The sequence below is a fragment of the Dipodomys spectabilis genome, unplaced genomic scaffold (genome assembly GCF_019054845.1).
Source record: "Dipodomys spectabilis isolate Male_0828 unplaced genomic scaffold, ASM1905484v1 ptg000052l, whole genome shotgun sequence".
Taxonomy (NCBI): domain Eukaryota; kingdom Metazoa; phylum Chordata; class Mammalia; order Rodentia; family Heteromyidae; genus Dipodomys; species Dipodomys spectabilis.
The window spans coordinates 4,350,756-4,370,467 of record NW_024870729.1 but is presented as its reverse complement, the minus strand read 5'-3'; positions in this window follow the sequence as shown (position 1 = coordinate 4,370,467).

The window sequence follows — 19,712 nt, the reverse complement described above, 5'->3', positions numbered from 1 at the left end:
GGTAGAAATGACTGCTATTCTGCAGGATGTGAACTTACTGCTATGGGCAATGAGGAACCACTGAAGGAAACAAACTCAGGGGAGGAAGGCCAATCTAGGACTGTATAATAGTGTGGGAGGAGTTAATGAAACAACTATGGAAAGAATGAAGCAAGGGAAAAGTCAATACATATTCATGAAGATGTTAGAAAAATGCAATGACTCTCAGGTATTTAGTGTACCTTGGAATGAGAGAGAAGATAGAGAAAGAAAAAGTGTGGAGCTACAGAGCTGTTAATCTCTGGGACTTGATGGGTTTGAGGTGACCAAGGGGTTCCATCTTGAATTACTCAGTACACACACATATACCTAGAGTGCGGCTGGTGATATACGTTGGCAAATGTGCATTGGGCAGGATAATGCTCCTGAAACTGGGCAACAGGGCTGGGTAGAGTGGTAGAGTGCATGAGGCCCTGGGTTCTATTTCTTAGCATCACATAAACAGAAAAAGGCAAAAGTGGTGCTGTGGCTCAAGTGGTAGAGTGCTAGCCTTGAGCTGAAGAGCTGAGGGACAGAGCCCAGGCCCAGAGGTCAAGCCCCATGACTGGGGGATGAAAGGGGGAGTGGAGGGAGGAAAGAAACTTGGTAACATTAACAAGGGAAGGTGTGGGCATGAGGAATGAGTACAGAGGACCAAAACCACTGGGGACAACAGCATCTAATTGAGGGGAAGGCCAGACTTGTTAGAAACCCCTTCCTGTTCAGTGTACCCATTCCACCAGGTGAGATGCTATTTTGGGACTTCTAGCCCTTTCTGGACAAGCCAAGCTATTTTGCTTGTGCTCCAAAGGAAAATGGAGTATGAACAATGAAGGAAATTGCCCAGGCTGATTAGAAACTTCTCTTTCTCAATTGCCCAGACAGTTTTCAGAGTTTTATTTCCCACCATTACACTCTCCCAAAGGCACCAGAAAGTTAGCTGACACCCTAGCCCAGGATTCAAGGTCTTTTAAACTAACTGTGAACCTAACATTTGTGGAAAATATTGCACAACTTTCAAGGTTTGTGGTTACATGGGTTCATCCACAACTTAACCCTAAGTGTAGACCTTTAAGAACTAGATTATAGCTTTCAAAACCTGTTGACTGTTTATTAAAAACCAGAAGATAGTTCACATTGCCATATGTTTGCAGTTCTGTATATCTGCAGTAGGGGAATATGCTTTTCTTTGAACTGCCCTGCATATAATTTTCTCTGATGAATACCTTCAGGGTCTGTGTTCCACAGTAAAACATGAGTTGACTTTTCCCCCTGGCTTTTCCCATGAACTTGGCCCACTCAGTAGGATACAGACAATAGCATTCACTCAAAGCTTTCAAAAATGATTTCAACTCCTTAGACATTCCATCAGTCCCTTTGCCAGTAATCACATCCCTCAGCCACTGAGTTATTTAACCCTGGAGGTAGTACTGTCACTCTGAGAAAATGAGCATTTCCTAAAATATTTTGCATTTTATTTCATATATTTTGTTTTTCAATGTATATTATGTATGGTAATTTTTGTTCTTTCTTTTGTTTTTATATTATCTCCATTTTACTAGTGGGAAATTGAAGTGCTGGGTTGGAGGTGGACCTATAGCCTAGAAAGTACCTTCAGGTGGGCAAGGCCTGCAGGTGGCCCCTTGGTCAAGACACCTGCTGTTCAGCCTCAGGTACTTCTGACTGCAGCAAGAAGACAGAGGTTTGGGTTTTTATTTTGCTTTTTATTTTGTTTTGTTCTGTGTACAAAAGAAATTCTTCTTTTTAATGTGAGGCTTCACCTTCTCTATCCATGATGGATGCATTTTGTTACAACTGTGTTTGAGATATGCAAACTGATACCTTCTCAAAGGTGCATTGAGAAGTTCTTTCTAATTTCTTAGGCTATAACTCTGTGAGACATTACTGAGCTTTAAACTTCACAGTTCATAGTAGTATGGGCCAGGACAGAAGCTCTTACCTCGACTTCTCTTTAATTACACTATAATGTCTTTGTAAGTTATTTCTCTGGGCCTCAGTTTTCCCTTGCATAAAACAAAGCATTAGTCAGGTGCTGTTATCTCGCATTGATAATCCTAGCTGCTCAAGACGCTGAGACCTGAAGAATCACTAAGGGAAACCCAAGCAGAAAACATTGTGAGACTCCATCTCCAGAATAACCAACAAAAAGCAGGGCTAGAGGCACGGCTCAAATGGTAGAGTACAACTCTAACAAGTACCAGGGCCTGAGTTCAAACCCCAGCACTACCAACCGCCCCCACCCCCCGCAAAAAAATATAGCAATGGGTTGGAGTAGATTAGTATTTCTCACACTAAGAGGTATAGACATACCTCTATGTGGATCATCTATGTGAGTTTTCTTTTTCTATTAGTGTTTAATTAAAATGAATTCAGCCTCAATAAAAATAGTTGAAAGAATAAGATCATCATACATCCTTCACTTAGATGTATTAATTGCCAACAGGTGACAGCCACATCTCCCTTTCCTCTTCTATTGTGTTTCTATGTTGTTGAAAACTCAAGTAAGCATTTATCTGAATCATTCCTCTGCCTGCTTTATAGCCAAGGGCAGCATCCCACCACCAGAGCCACAATGCCTGTCACCTTTAACATCAGGCAATGCTGCTTTGTTCATTTGTGCCAGTACTGAGAACTGACTTCAGGGCCTTGTGTGTTCACGTGGCTTTTTCTCTCATGCCTGGTGCTGTACCACTTAAGCCACACCTCCACATCCTGGTTTTTGCTGGTTAATTGGAGCTAAAACTCTCATAGACTTTCCCACCTGGGCTGACTTCCAACTGTAATCTTTAGATCTCAGCCTCCTGAGTAACTATGATTATAAATGATGAAGTGGGGATATTGGGTCTTACTGGCACCATCTTGGACGTGTGGTGGATAGGGAATTGGGTTTAACTGGTGCAATCTTGTCTTCAAAGTGGAGCAAGGTGAAGTCCTACCTCTCAGGTGATGGGTGTGCCTGAATTCCTGGAGGCAGAGGCAGGGACTTGGATTATAAATTACTGGACCTGCCAATCTTGGGTCAGGAACTCTCTAGATTCCTGTGACTCTGCCTCCTGACCTGACCCTATTTAGTCCCAGACCAGCTCAGACGCCATTATACCATGCCATATGTTTCCTGTGTCCTGTCTCCTGGCTCCCCTCCAGTCACTGTGGCGCCCACTTCAGTTCTCCATTGGAGTTGATCTGGTTTGCTCGTATTGTCTTTTCTGCTCTTTCAGTTTTGTATCAGTGTTAAGTGTATCAGAGGGGCTGCAGGTCTTTGTGACAAGAGTCCACCTGCAGATGCCAGTTTCCTAATAAAGTCTCCCAATTCGACTTCTCAAATTGTGGCTTCTCTGTTTTCTCGCGACTGCATTTGCAACTGAGATTTACAGCAGTGAGAACCACCATTGCTCTGCAGCCATACTGCTTCAGAAACTACAATAGTATTTCTCTAGGATTCCAAGTACCCAAGAAGTCTCAAAAATATTCAAAGTAAGTGATGTTATGTGACTCTCAAAAATAAAATTTATCCAGTGTTTTAACAGAGAAGGTACAGAGCATGTTTTTCTAGTAAAGGCATGACAAATACCCAAGAACTTTTCCACAGAAGTCCTTATTATATTCATGTTACCAGTAGCAGTTTAGTTTGAGAGAAACAATAACATTTGGAAAATTAATGTTATTAAATAAAAGTATAGGGGCTGGGAAGGTGGCTCAGTGGTAGAGCACTTGCCTTGCATGCCTGAGGCCCTGGGTTCGATTCCTCAGCACCACATAAGAAAAAAGCCGGAAGTGGCGCTGTGGCTCAAGTGGTAGAGTGCTAGCCTTGAGCTGAAGAGCTGAGGGACAGAGCCCAGGCCCAGAGTTCAGGCCCCACGACCGGACCCAAAAAATAAATAAATAAATAAATAAAAGTATATTGGTGGGTTTTTCTTTTTTTGTTGGTTGTGGGGCTTGAACTCTGGGCCTGGACTTTGTCCCTGCGCTCTTCAGCTCAAGGCGAGCACTCTACCTCTTGAGCCACAGCGCCTCTTCCGGTGGTTTATTGGAGATCAGAATCTCACAGACTTTTCTGCCAGGGCTGGCTTTGAACTGTGATCCTCAGATCTCAGCCTCCTGAGTAGCTAGGATTACAGGCATGAGCCAGCGGTGCCCAACTTAGTATATTGGTTTTGTACTAACATTTTATTGAATTTGTACATTTGTTTTATTGCAGATGTTTAAGTGCTACGAGCATAAGGAATCGACATCTATGACATGTTGGCACTGACTTCATTATCATAATGAAGTGTCACTGGGCAAGATACCTCTGAGGGCACTACACTCATCTAGCTTGTGAAAAATAAAACATAACACTGAAGTTTTGGAAACATTCCTCAAGTTGATATGAGTGCATTCTTTTACTATATTTTGGTATATTGGGATTCCATGTAAGTTTTGCTTGGGAGAAGTATGAATACCACCAGTCTATATTAGTTTGAAGAATTCATTTATCTTAAGCAACTACAGTAGTCAGCTTTCTATTATTATGACATATATGAAAAAAACAAAACAAAACAACAGAACTGTAGCTGGGCACTGGTAACCTATGCCTGTGATCCTAGCTACTCAGGAGGCTGAGATCTAAAGATCAAAGTTTGGAGCTAATCCTGGCAGAAAAGTATGTGAGACTCTTATTCCAATTAACTACCCAAAAAGCTGAAAGTGGTGTTGTGGCTCAAGTGGTAAAGCTCTATCCTTACGTGAAGAAGCCAAGTGAGAGCATGAGGCTTTGAGTTCAAGCCCTAATAGGAGTAAAACTTTATTTTGGCTCATGGTTTCAGAGTTTTCCATCCATGATTATTTGATCCTGCGGCTTTGAGCCTGTAGCAGCATAGTACATCATGACAGGAGTGCCAGGTAGAGGTAGTCTGGTCACCCTATAATTGCCAGGGATCAAAGACAGTGAGCAGAGGACCAAGATCCACCCAGCTTCCTCCCTCGTGGACCCACATCATAAAGGTTTCACCACCTCCCAAGAATGCCGCAGGCTGGTGACCAAGTCTTTAGCATATAGGCCTGTGTGGGACATTTTATTCAAACTGCAGGAGCAACTAAAACCCATTTATCTTCACTGACAATGGGAAGAATTGAGGGCCATGGGCCACCTTCTGTCCCCCTCCCCTGCCTTCTCCTCTCCTTCTTCTTTAGTGTGTACTAGGTGGAGTTTTGTGAGTGTGTGGGCCTGTTAACCAGGGTTTGCCACAGAAACAGAGCCAATAGGATGTGTGGATCAAGAGATTTATTTTAAGGCATTGATTCATGAAGCTATGGTGGTGCAAGTCCAAATATTTTTAGGGGAGGACAGCAGGCTGGAGACCTAGGGGAGAATCAGAGCATGGGCCAAAGGCCTTCTACTGGCAGAATCACTTCTACTCATGGGAGATCCTGCTTTGTTCTGCTTAACTGATTGGATGAGGCCTACCCACAACTGGGAAGTAGAATCTGCTTTGCTCAAAGTCTACCCATTTAAACGTCAATCTTATTTAAAAAAAAAAAAAAAAAAAAAAAAGAAAAACCTTCTTAGAAATATCCAGCTGAATATTGGGCACCATTGTCTAGACACAAGGATAAAATTAGCTGCCAAAACATGTATCTGTTGGTTTGACTCTAAATAAGTTATAGTGGAGAGAACTTGTTCTCAATCATGTCAATTTTCTTGAGTTCTTAGAGATCAACACAGCCAGGTAGAATGTTTGTAAGAGTGAACACACATATGCCCATTTACAGAACGGAAATTTACTCCTATTATTCAGGGACTGTATATGTCTTCTTTATTATGGCATCCTAATACCTTACCCAGGGCCAACTACATGTGATATATGCTGTCTGTATCCACTAATGGATGAGTGTGAAGATAGGCCAGACCCTTTTGCAATGATTATAGTTTGTATGTAAAAAAACATTGTTATTTCAATACTTGGAAGGCTGAAGCAGTAAGATTTTGATTTCAAGGTCAGCCTAGACTACATATATATTTTTAGTTAAAAAAGAAAAACTGGTTACTGGTGGCTAATGCCTGTAAGTCTAGCTACTCAGGAGCCTAAAATCTGAGGATCATAGTTCAAAGCCAGCCCTGGCAGGAAAGTCTATGACACTCTTCAATTAAGCAGGAAAAAAAAAACAATAACAAAAAAAACCCACAAAAAAACCCCAAAAAAACCAGAAGTCAAGCTGTTGCTCAAGTAGTAGAGTAACAGCCTTGAGCAAAAATTCTAACAGACAACATCTAGGCCCTAAAATTAAGCACCAGTACTGGCACAAAAGTTAACTAATTAATTAATCGATAAAATAAAGTAAAATAAAACTTAAAAGCATGATAGCAATCTTTTCATTTTGTGAAAACATTGAAACCATTTTTTTTCTTTCTCTAATCCCTCTCCTCCCCAGATGTAACCAGCATGGGTCTGGAAGAAAACACAGAAGACCCACCCCACATCTCTATCCACAGAACTGAACCAGTCCCATCTTAGCCGCCAGCCCAGAGTGCTCCAGGGAGGGGAGGTTACTTGACCCTAGGGTTTGGGTGCTGGTTCTGAAAGCAAGCTGAGACAAGGCTCCAGGACTCTACAAACCTCATGACCAATGCTCCTTTAACTTTGCGTAATTATTTCCCCAGAGTTTAGGAGTTGGGGTGGTGTTGGGGGGGGGGGGGGTCGGGGGGAGAATTCATTTGAGAAATAAAAGGGAGACTTGAGCTGGGACTGGGACCACCAGGGAGCTCCTGAGCTGGCACTATCCCTGGGACAAGGGTAGCTCAGTGTCAGAGCTCTGCCAGGACTCAGCAGGAAGGTTTCCATGGCCATGAATAGACCACATCAGAGTGCCAGGGCACGGGTGAGGATTACAAACAGAAAGTGACCTTTCAAACAGAAATCTGACCTCTCGGATGTTACATTTCTTCCATACTGGCTCACACTTAGAGTCTTAATTAACTCTCCAATCACCTGTAGGCCTGCCAGTGTGTGACAGGTCCTATCTAGGGCAGGAGAGGCAACTGTTCTGGAACTTGCTTTGTTCCTGTCCTAAAAGGAAATGGCTATAAGGTGATGTGAGGTCGCACACACAGTTTCTGGGCTCATCTTACGGGTTGCCATGTGTAGCACTTCTCTGATGGGATGGGTCCCAGGGTGACAGAAAGCTCCAGCCTGGTGGTACGTAGATCATACACAGGTTTGGCCGAATTCTTGGTGTTGTCACAAAATGCAGTTGATTTTAGTTGGCAGCTGATTTAGAATTATTCCACTGGAGTGGGGGTGTCAGAGTTCCACATTTCTTCTGGTAGACTTATCTTCTAATAGAAATGTAAGCTAATTTCATGGGGGGAAACCACCTAAGTTATTAGACTCTCAAAAACTTAAGGAACATATTTTATTGCAGTCTGGGTGGTCCAGCGAGGATTCTAATTTGAGTAAAGCACATCATATATAACTGCTGCTAATTAATTATTTTACATTTTAGTTTTTACAAGGGAAAATATGAAATGTCACCTATATTAAAATTGAAATGTATACTTTCCATAGGTGAGGCACTAGGGAATGCTTATGTGACAGAAATAATAATTGTGTGTGTGTATGTGTATGTGCATGCACATGTGCATACCAGTCCTGAGCTTGAACTTGGCACCTTGGCACTATCCTTAAGTTTATTACTCAAAACTAGCATTCTACCACTTGAGCCATAGCTCCACTTTCCAGCTTTTTGGTGGTTAATTAGAGATAAGAGTCTCAGAAAGGGGCTGGGAAGCTGGCTCAGTGGTAGAGCACTTGCCTTGCATGCATGAGGCCCTGGGTTCGATTCCTCAGCACCACATAAGCAGGAAAAAAAAAGCCGGAAGTGGTGCTATGGCTCAAGTGGTAGCGTGCTAGCCTTGAGCTGAAGAGCTAAGGTACAGCGCCCAGGCCCAGAGTTCAGACCCCACGACCAGACCAAAAAAAAAAAGAGTCTCAGAAACTTTCCTGTCCAGGCTGCCTTCAAACTGCAATCCTCGGATCTCAGTCTCCTGAGAAACTAGGAATACAGAGAGGAGCAACAGGTGCCCAGCAATAATAAATTAAACATTTGAGAAGCACTTCCCAGTGTTTAAATCCCACATAAACATAATCTCATTTGCCTGTTTTGCTTTGCCACTCTTTCTGCTTGTCTGTGTATATGTCTCCATCCAGGTCAACTCCTTGGATGTTTACCCATATCTGGGTCACCAAGGGCTACACAGAACTGGTCCCTCAGCGGCTCGTGTTTCCCAGCTCCGAAGTGTTAGATGGAACCACATGGAATTACCATTTTTTTACATACAAACTATGATTATTGGTGACTTCATATGATTCAACCTAAGAGTCAACATTGGTAACTGTGCTTTATTTTTTGCCACTGTGATAGAACCCAGGGCTTCTTGCATGCTAAGAATGTGCTCAATCTCTGAGCACTACCACCTTAGCCCCTATTAGCTTTTAGTCCTCCCTATGAAATGTGAACTAGCTATACTGGGGCTAGGGTGTAGCTTAGTGACAGACTACTTGTGGCAGACTTCATTCCATCCCCAGCTGCAAAAAAGACAACCACCAAGAAAGGAAAGGAAGAGAGGAAGGAAGGATGAAGAGAGAGAAAGAGAGGAGAGTGGGGGTGGGGGGAAGGAGGCACAGAGGGAGGAAAAGAAGGAAGAGCCTCTTTCCAGTTACTTTTAACAAATGAGGAAGGCCCAGAGAGATTTTTGTAAGTCATCCACTGCCTCACTAAAGACTATCTGAACCCATCTATGATCAGAGGCCATGATGATGGATATCATCGACCAAAAGTAAAAGTTAACAATCATTAAAATGATGTAAGACCCTGGAAATGTATCTGCTGCCTAATAAGAAATCCAGTGGTTGGAAGTGGCGCTGTGGCTCAAGCGGTAGAGCGCTCACCTTGAGCTGCAGAGTGCAGGGACAGCGCCCAAGCCCAGAGTTCAAGCCCCACAACTTACCAAAAAAAAGAAAGAAAGAAATCCAGTGGTAGGTAGTGGCACAACTTGTTAATTCTTTAGAACACCAGTGTCACCAAAGGCCAACTTGCCCTTTATGGCCTGTTGTTCATCACTGGCTTGTCCACTAAACTACTTCTCTTCCTGCGTTCCAGGTGTCTGCAATAACTCCAAGCCTGTGCGCCCACCATAATATTCAATTTTAAGACCAACAAAGTTGGGGGAAATAAAGTGTGTGCTTGCCGGGCACCGGTGACTCACGCCTGTAACCCTAGCTACTCAGGAGGCTGAGATCTGAGGATCACGGTTCAAAGCCAGCCCGGGCAGGAAAGTCTGTGAGACTCTTATCTCCAATAAGCCACTAGAAAACCAGAAGTGGCGCTGTAACTCAAGCAGTAGAGTGCTCGCCTTGAGCTGAAGAGCTGAGGGACAGCGCCCAGGCTCAGAGCTCAAGCCCCACGACCGACAAAAATAAAATAAAATAAAGTGTGTGTTTAGCATACCAAGGATGTAGGATCGATGCCCAGAGCCCATAGATAAATATAGATGGATGGATAGATAGATAGATAGAATGATAGTCAGCCAGATAGAGTTTAATAAGAACTCTTCCCAGTCTCCTCATTAGATTTTTCAATTTATTAATTACAAGTTAGTCTCATAACTATAACCAAAACCCCAGTCTAGAGGCCCAGCTCCAGGAGTTACATCTTGTCAGATCTGGCCCTTCTCCCCATTACATCAATTAAAGAGTTGAGTAGTGGTGAAAATAAGAGAAAGGAGATTTAAGCAGTCCCAGATGAAGTGAAGCCTGGGTGATCATAAATCTTATTCCCTTGAAGAACCAGAAATGAAATAATTTCCTTGAGAAGAGTACTATGGTCCTCATGAGATGACTAATCAAGAGATATCTGGATCTCATAAAATGAATACTCCCACACTAGGGACCAGGGTCCAGCCCCATCTATACAGGTAATTGTCTTTATTTGGGAGATCTCCAGGTGTGTTGTTTCTTGGGACTAGTTTTAGCCTCTTTTTGTACGATGTTGTCAGTCAACTCTATCATTCCTGGTATCCAAGGTGACTGATGAAAAGAATGAGAGCAAAGGAGACAGATGCAAAATGGGGGCAAGGGTGTCAAGTTTTTATCCTGCTTTTAGTTAAGTTATGGGCCCAACTGAGAGTCAGTGCTTTTGTTGTTGTTGTTTTAGCAAAAGCAGTTAAAAGTATCTGTTAGGTAGTCATGTTTAAACCAATGACCTGGCAAAGGGAGTGAGATTTCCTTGAGACCGAAGAGAGAGGCCAGGCCTTCTCTAAAGGCTTAGGCCATTCAAAGAAGGCAGAAACTAACTCTGTTCTCTTAATGGGAAGGAAGCCAGGGAATGGTTGCCATGGGTAAGTTCAGAGTTACTGGACTGGCCAGAATGAGAATTGGTACATGTAAATAGGAAAGCTTAGGTAATTCAAGTAGTCTTGAATATGCATGACTCAGTTTTATTGGGTTAGCTGGTATGTAATAACTGGTGTGCAGAAAAATCATATTTGAGAACAGTAGTCCTCAAATATTTGGTGTATACTTTACTCATTTGAAAAAAATTAGACCCATGGAAACACAAATGACATTTCTTAAGCTATATTTTACATTGTATTTTTAAAATTAAAATATAGTCTTGTTCACATTTTTGTGTATGTGTGCACCAGTACTGGGGTTTGAACTCAGGGCCTGGGTGCTGTCCCATAGCTGTTTTGCTCAAGGCCAGCACCCTACTAATTGACTCACACCTTCACTTCCAGTTTTTTTGGTGGTTAACTGGAGATAAGAGTCTCAATACTTTCCTGCCTGGGCTGACTTCAAACTACAATCCTCAGATATTGACCTGATGTCTGACCTAAAAGATGTTTCACATCTACTTCTGTATCCAGTTTATTCTAGTTTATCATTTTGGTTGAAGAACATAAACAAAATCCAGCCTCACACAGATAGATATTTGAGAAGGGGAAGGGTATTTTAATAGCCTTTCAAGTAATTGTAGACATTCTGGGTTTTTTTGTTTGTTTGGTCTTTTTTTTTGTCGGTTGTGGAGCTTGAACTCTGGGCCTGGGCATTGTCCCTGAGCTCTTCAGCTCAAGGCTAGCGCTCTACCATATGAGCCATAGCACCATTTCCAGCCTTTTCTGTTTATGTGGTGCTGAGGAATCCAACCCAGAGCCTCATGCATGTGAGGCAAGCACTCTACCACTAAACCACCTTCCTAGCCCTAGACATTCTGTTTTAATGCTTCATAAAATATAGCAAGGGATAGTATTTAACAGATGCAATGTATTATCACAAATCATCATCATAATATTTTATTTGATTATATCCATTAGTCTATTTAACACTGAGTATGTTTTCATAAATATATCTGTGAAATTATACATTTGTTACTGGTTATACAAATTTTCCAAATATTGATACATTTAATACATTATCAAAAATTCATGTTTTATAAAGAAAGTTCTCAAACTCATGGTACTGAATTCTAGTTTTATAGTATCTTTACATTATCCATGGAACATTCAAATTTTATTATTGGCATAAAAAAGTCTGTCAGTTATTTTTATTGAAATAAAAGCTTCCTTTGTTCATTTTCACCCCAAGTTTTGAAAAATACTGAAGTATTCAAGGTTGAATAATGATAACTTGCCTGCTAGTCTACTATCTACAATGTTCCATGAGTAAAGAGCTGATGTAGTTCACAACTCAGCTGTTCAATTGCTTATCCTGAGACAAACCTTATACTACAAATGCAGTACTTGCCACTTGGCCATGCAGAAATAGTAGACAGATGTATAGCCAAAGAATTGAGATTTGATGAAATTAACAACTTTTATGAAGGGCATCTTTATTTTTTAATTTGTATCAATTTTATTAATTTCTTATTAATTTTTATTTGAAAGGTTATTAAAATACCCTTTCCCTTCTCCAATATCTATCTGTGAGAGGCTGGATTTTGCTCATGTTCTTCAATCAAAGTGATATACCAGTATAGACTGGATACAGAAGTAGATGTGATTTAAAATGTTATTGCTGATATACAGAGGGGTTATAAGTTACACAAGTCACATAATGAGCACATTTCTTTCTTAACAGCGTGACCCTCTCCCTCGCTTTCTCCCAGTTTTTCTCTCCCTCCCCCAAGTCATACAGTTCATTCCCAACATAGTGTCTAGTGAGTACCACTGATGAATCAGTTCAGTCTTTGTCCCACCATTTCCCCTCCCCAAATCAGATCAACTTACATACAAGACAAAGGGTATAGAAATCAAAACAGCAACAAAAAGGAAATCATAGGAAAAAAATCAAGAACAGTGCATTAAACAACCTCTTGTTTCCATTCTTAGAGTTCATTTTGATAAGCATATTATATATGATCATATGCACATAGCTGTTGAGCCTCAAGGGCATCTTAAGCAAAGCAGAATTATGTATTATTTTGCCTAACTATTCGTATGTAGCAATGAAGAGTGTAACTATTGGTTTAATTTGATGGCAAGGGGTCATTTGGTTTACTCACCTTGGCTTTTTGTTTATTTTCTTTGTAGTGTTGAGATTAGACCTAGAGTCTTGTGTAAGCACTCTGCCTCCGGCTTGTTCATCTTGCCTTGCTTGGGTAACCATGCAAGTGTACACAGACTACTCTAGGATAAACCATGAGATTCAAAGGAGGAAGTCATTCAGCATTTTATGTTTCTTGCCAAATTAGGTTGATTGTTTAAAAGTCTTACTCAGAGTCAGGTGCTTGTGGCTCATGCCTGTAATCCTATCTACGCAGGAGGCTGAGATCTGGGAATTACATTTTGAAGCCAGCTCCAACAAGAAAGATTGTGAGATTCTTATCACCAAAAAAGCCAAAGTGGAGGTATGGCTCAAGTGGTAGAGCACTATCCTTGAGCAAAAAAACTCAGGGACAGCACCCAGACCCTGAGTCCAAGCTCTAGGACATAACCTCCCCCCCCCACACACAATAATCTTACTCAATGATTTGTGTTTGTTACCATTGTTATTCAGATGAACACACAATACATTTGAAGAATCTGTCCTGGTGGTAAGCAAGAGCTAATTAATTCAGTTAGCACATTTATAACTAAATCTTTAATACACATTTCCATGTTGTTAAGCCTGAGCTATAAAAGGTTTCCAACTGCTGCTTGCTATCCTCCAGCCAGTTTAGTAAGATAGTGGACCCTGGAAGGGGCCTTTGAAGGTCATTTCTGCCAAAAGGTCTAACCAATTTTCAGCTTTTAAAGAATTCATATTTACATCTATATTTAAAATATTTAGTTCTTTTTTCTTTAAATTCTCTGTGGACTCTAGACAATGCCACTATTTAGAACCAAAATATTTTGTTTTTATTCTATTGTACAGAAGTTTTAGGCTGACAGCAGAATTGGGGAAAGGGTCTGAGAGTTCCCATATGCATCCTTTTCCCCCAACCTCCAAAGATTTTTTACAAAACTCTTATGGCTCATGCCTATAAGCTACTCAAAAGGCTTAGATCTGAGGATCATGATTCAAAGCCAGCCCAGGCAGGAAAGTCCATGAGACTCTTAATTTCAATTAACCACCAAAAAGCCAGAAGTGGAGCTATGGCTCATATGGTAGAATGCCAGCCTCAAGCAAAAAAGCTAACCAAGAGTATCCCAGTATTGGCACACACATCAATTGATGACTTTCCCAGTGTCACACATTGGAATCAGATTGGTTTGTTTGCTAATACGCATTTTTTAAGTTTCTTCCTTATCTTCTTATGGCTTGACAGCAGATGTACCAAAATTTATTCATTCATCTGCTGAAGGGCATTTTGGTTGTTTCCACATTTTGGTAATTGTAAATAAAATAGCTCTAAACATCGACTCACAGATTTTTTTTTTGTATAGGCAAGTTTTCAACTCCTTTGCACAAATACTATGGATCTCATGAAAATTATGTGAGCAACTACTGGACTGCCTTCCAAAGATGCTGTACCATTTTACAGTCCTACCAACAATGAATGAAGGTACCTGTTGGTCTACATATCAGCATTTGGTGTTGTCAATACTTTGGTTTTGGGCTGTCTTAACATGTGTAGTAAAATTTTATTTTCATTCTAATTTGCGGTTCCCTAATAACAAGGAACATTGAATGTTGTTGTATATGTTTACTTACTATCTGTATATATTCTTTTTTTAATAAGCTTGTTTTATAGTGAAAATACCGTACAGAGGGGTTACAATTACATGAGTAAGGTAATAAGTACATTTCTTATCAAGCATTGTTGCCTCCTCCTTTGTTTTTCCCCTACCATCTCTGCCCTCCCATCTCCACAGCTACACTCCTCCCTCATCCCCCCATATCTGTATATATTCTTTGGTGAAATATCTTTTCAGATCTTTGGACTACTTCTGAATAAATTCTCCTTTCCTATTTTTTTTCTTTTCTAATCTCTGGGTTTGAATCAGGACCTTGTTACTTGCTCAGTTTGTTTGCTTATCTGGCACTCTATTACTTGAAACACGTCTCCAGCTGGATGCTGAAAAACGGTGATAAGAAGCTATTCAGGAGGTTGAGATCTTGTGATCATGGTTCCAAGCCAGCCCAGACAGGAAATTCTGTGAGACTCTTATCTCCAAGTAACCACAAAAAAGTGGAAGCTGAGCTGTGGTTCAAGTGGTAAAGTGCTAACCTTGAGCACAGACTTAAATATATATCCAACAAAATTAAAAAGAGTGAGGGAAGGGGTGGATAGGGGAGATAAACTGCTTTATTAAATAGCAACTCCTTTGTACATCTAACTAAAGATTTAAAAATAGAAAGAAACCAGAATCATTAAAAGCAGAGAGAGAGAGAGAGAGAGAGAGAGAGAGATATTCTGCTTTGCTGCTAATTAAGACCAGAAGAGTTTGTTGTTCTGACAATCAAACCTAATGGTAGCTGTAGTTATTCCATAGCTATTATTTATCAAGTTGAGGAAGTTCCCTTCTATCTCTAGTTTGCAGTTTGGGTTTTTTTTTTTTATCATTGTTGTTTTAGTCATGAATGAGTGTTGGATTTTGTCAGTTTTTCCTGCATTTATTAAAACAGTCATATGAATTTTCTTCTTTAATCAGTTGGATAGGAGGCAGTACTTAACTGATTTTTTTGAATGTTAAACCAGTCTTGCATACCTAGGATAGATTCCAGTACTATAGTTGGGTGTGTCCTCCAAAGGTTCATGTCCTTGAAGCTTGGTCTTTGGTATGGAAGGGTTAGAGAGTGGTAGATCTTTAAAAGGTGGAAGCACTGGCCTTTGGAGGGATTAAGTTCTTCTCATGAGACTCTGAGTTAGTTCTCACAAGAGTGAGTTATTATAAGAGCAATCCTGACTTCTGGTTTCCTGCCTTGTGATGTGATCTGTTCTCACCTGCACTCCTGCCAAAGTGGTATGAGATCCATGCCATAGCCAAGCAGTTTTGCCGCATGCCCACAAGAACAAGACCCTATCAAAAAACAAAGTAAAGCAAAAGTAGCTGAGGACATGGTGCTATAGCTCTTAAGCCAATGTAAAACCCTAATTTCAAATCCTAGTGACTCTCTCTCTCAGGTCTAATATGTTTCCTCTTCTTTCTTTCTAATAGTATCAACATTCTATAACTTTCAACAGCATCTTTCTACTTTTAATCTACATGACTCTTTATACTTAAGGTTTCTTATGGATGACATACAGCTGAATCTTTAAAAAAAAAGTTGTATTAGGAGGCTGAAATCTGAGGAGTATGGTTCAAAGCCAGCTCAGGCATAGAAGTCCATGCGACTCTTATCTCTAGTTAACTGCCAGAAAACCAGAGGTGGTACTGTGGTAGAGCTCTAGGCTTTAAGCCCAAAGAGGCTCAGGGGCAGTGCCTAGGCCCTGAGTTCAAGCCCCACAACTGACAATAATAATAATAATAACCAATGCAACAAAGGGATTGGGGACATAGTTCATAGAGCACCTCCATAGCATTAGTTCAATTCCTAGTACTACCAAAAAGAAAAATGAACTGGACAGATTGCAAAAAGCGTCCTATCTTTGCATAAACATTGGCTTATGCTGTTTTTCAAAAGTCAGAAGAAGTTTTTGTAAGTGACGTGTCTCTGTGTTATTCAGCAGTGATGTACAGAAGTAAGTGCCTGCAGGAAGGCCTAGTGACCCAATGGCCCCAGGAGTTTGAGTTTGGGTTTTCTAGTATTTCAGGCTTCTGTTGCAATTGCCGGGCTCCAACTACTAAGACTTAAACCTTAGCAGTAAAGTTGAGAGCAAAGTGCAGAATTTTAATATTACCATTAGGTGTGATTATGAAACTGGTTCCCAGCTGAGCTACCTTGGTCTGGAATTTGTCACTTTCCTGGTATATTTTACTCAAGGCTTTGGAATCTGAGTTATAATCTTAAGTACAGAGGGCTCTGATTCATTCCAGCTCCCAGACATCCCATGGTCTTTCCTTACTGACTGTAAAAGTACTGGTTACCCCACTGCAGTGGAAAATCCTCAAGAACCCTCAATTCAACACTGTCCTTGGGTTTTACTATAAAACAACTAATGGTATCAAGTTTTGCCTTCATTAAGTAAACCCTTTTCTTTGTAAGTCTAGTGGAGTAGTCATACTTCCTGTACTCCTACAGATTTGTCAGCAAGTATCGCTCTGTCCTGCCCTGCCACGCATGCCTATCTCCACACCATGTCCTCATTCAGTCTCATTGGGTATAAGTCACCCTTTGTGTTGCAGTTATTAGGTGACGGTGAGGAAGTATTCCTAGCAGTTTCACAGTAAAGTTGATTTTTGCCATCAGACCAGACACCTGTGACCTGCCATGTATCCGGCCTACTTTGTAGCTGATTGATGACAATGTTTGTGTTGGAAGAGTCAAATCTTCAACTGAGAATGGTAACAGTTGACCAGCATGGGAGGCTCTACGTGCAGGCACTTTAAATGTTCTAAGCTCATGGAGAATGAGAGGTCATGAGAAAAGGTAACAGATCAGCTTTGAAAAGAATGTTTGTGATATATCAAACATGGACTAATATTCAAGTACACAGAGGAAGAAAGATAAAAGGAAGGAGAGAGGGTGGAAAAGAAAGAAGGAAGGGAAGGAGGGAGGGAAGGAAAGAAAGGGAAAAAGAAAGAGGGAAACTCCTATCGAAGGGAATCAGTACAACTCCCCAAAACAGAAACAATAACAAAGTAGGTAATTGAAAAAGAAATAGCCCAAAAACATATACAGATAGGCTCAATCTCTGTTGTGACAGAAATTAAACAAAAATAAGAATATATCTCATTAATCTCGATAAGATGACATAAAACAAATGATGCCAAGAGCTCATGAACACCTATTTGGTGTTCTAGTGAGGCATGTAGACAGGGCAGCTATTCTAGAGTCAATGAAGACCTGTGTCCAGCAATTTCCCTCCAGAAGAGTTACCTTCACTATGGACCATAGGGCACAGGTCAAAAAGATTTGGAGATGGATAGCTTATCTCCATAGAAGGAACAAGTCAAAAAAATGGGATGGATGTACACTAGAATAATTCAGATAATTTAGAAATAATCAACTAGATTCAAAGAATACATGGGTTTATACAGATATACTCATTGATGAAAATGGTGGCAAGATATATATATATATATATATATATTTATTTATTTACGTGAATTTATGCACAGTAGGGGTGATGGCTATATAGTATGACACATGAACACTTAAAATCATTGAATTGCATAGGTTAAAGTGATTGATATGATGAATTCTATGTTTTGTGAATTGTAGCTCAATTTAAAAAAATACATGCAAGCTGAGTGTGGTGTCTCATGCCTGAAATCCTAAGTACTTGGGAGGCAGGAATTAGGAGAATCATGGTTCAAAGCTATACCTGGCCCATCTCAATTAATATAAACATGGGGACAGCAAGGTTTGTCTATCATCCCAGATATAGAAAGAATAAGTAAGAGAGTCAAGGTTCAGGTTGACACAGACATAAGTGAGAGACCCTATTTAAGAAATAATGGAAGCCAAAGGGGCTAGAACATGGCTCAAGTGGTAGAGTACAAGGCCCTGAGTTTAAACCCCAGCATCACAAATAATAACAACAACAGCAACAACCTACCACCACAGACGTAAAGGAACAGTAAGTATTTTCATAAGTAGTATGGTTAACATTAAAATGTTTATTTATGGAAGTCAGACAAAAGGAGATTAAAAAAGGAACAAAAATATAAAGTTTCTGCACACATGTACAAAGATGAGCTGTTGGTAACAGTCTGTTAAGTAAAAATACAAGAGAACATTGTTTTGTACTGAGTGTCTACACTAGGCCCTAAAGACATAAAATTCAAGGTGGGGTCACTCATGGTCAGGATGTGATTGGTCACGTAACCAAATAGATACTAAGCTGGTTATATGACTCTCCAGGAAACCAGGAGAAATGATAGCTAACAGCCAGATGATAATGAGGTTCCCTCCGTCCCAGCCCTTACATAAAGAATAATAACGGGATGGGAAGGTGGCTCAGTGGTAGAGTGCTTGCCTTGCATGCCTGAGGCCCTGGGTTCGATTCCTCAGCACCACATAAGCAAAAAGATAAAAAGTTTGGAAGTGCCACTGTGGCTTAAGTGGTGGAGCACTAGCCTTGAGCTGAAGAGCTGAGGCACAGCGCCCAGGCCCAGAGTTCAGGCCCACGACCAGACCCCCCCCCCCCAAAAAAAAAAAAGAATAATAACTCACTGTAACCTGATGTTAACAAATCAAGTTATCAACTGGGCACCAGTGGCTCACGCCTGTAATCCTAGCTAGTCAGGAGGCTGAGATCTGAGGATTGCTGTTCAAAGCCAGCCCGGGCAGGAAACTCCCTGAGACTCTCATCTCCAGTAAACCACCAGAAAAACTGGGAGTGGCGCTGTAGCTCTAGTGGTAGAGCGCTCACCTTGAGCTGAAGAGCTGAGGGACAGCACCCAGGCCCAGAGTTCAAGCCCCACGACCAAAAAAAAAACAACAAAAAATGCCAAATTAGTTATCTCTCTGTTATTGTCTCCTTGTCTTTACCTTACAAGGAAAGTAATTTTGAAATGACCGATCTACTTTTTGCTCTTTTCTACTTTCTTCAGCTATCTATAGTTTATTTATACTATCTTCCTCTACTTAGGTTCCTAGAATGTTTCTTCTGTTTTATGGAATGCAATATTGCCCAGTTCTAGACTCAAATAGAACCAACTCAGTAAACTCAATTGTTTTAGTTCTGTCTTTTAACGTTTCCATCCTCCCAAACATCTAAGCCTTTCCTGTGATGTTCCTTTTGCTCACTTGTTTTCAGGTAAACAGCCTGGTTTACACTGTTTGTGAGGTCTTCAGTCTTTCCTACCTACCTGTTAACTCTGAGGTCAAGCCCTTTTACATACAAAAAGAACCTCTATGACGCTAGATTAGGAAAGGCCCAGATTGAAAGGAAAAAAAAAAAAAAGGAATGATTTGCCCTTTTCTCCTGGACACAAAGGCCTCAGTATTTAATGCCAAAATGCTCTGATCTTTAGGACTAGACAAAAAGGCAAAATTCTCCCCAGCAGAGTAAGACAGTTTTTTAAAACTTTATTTATTTATTGTACTATGACTTAACCTAGGGATTTGTGTACTCAAGAAGTTCTCAACCACTAACCTACACCCAAG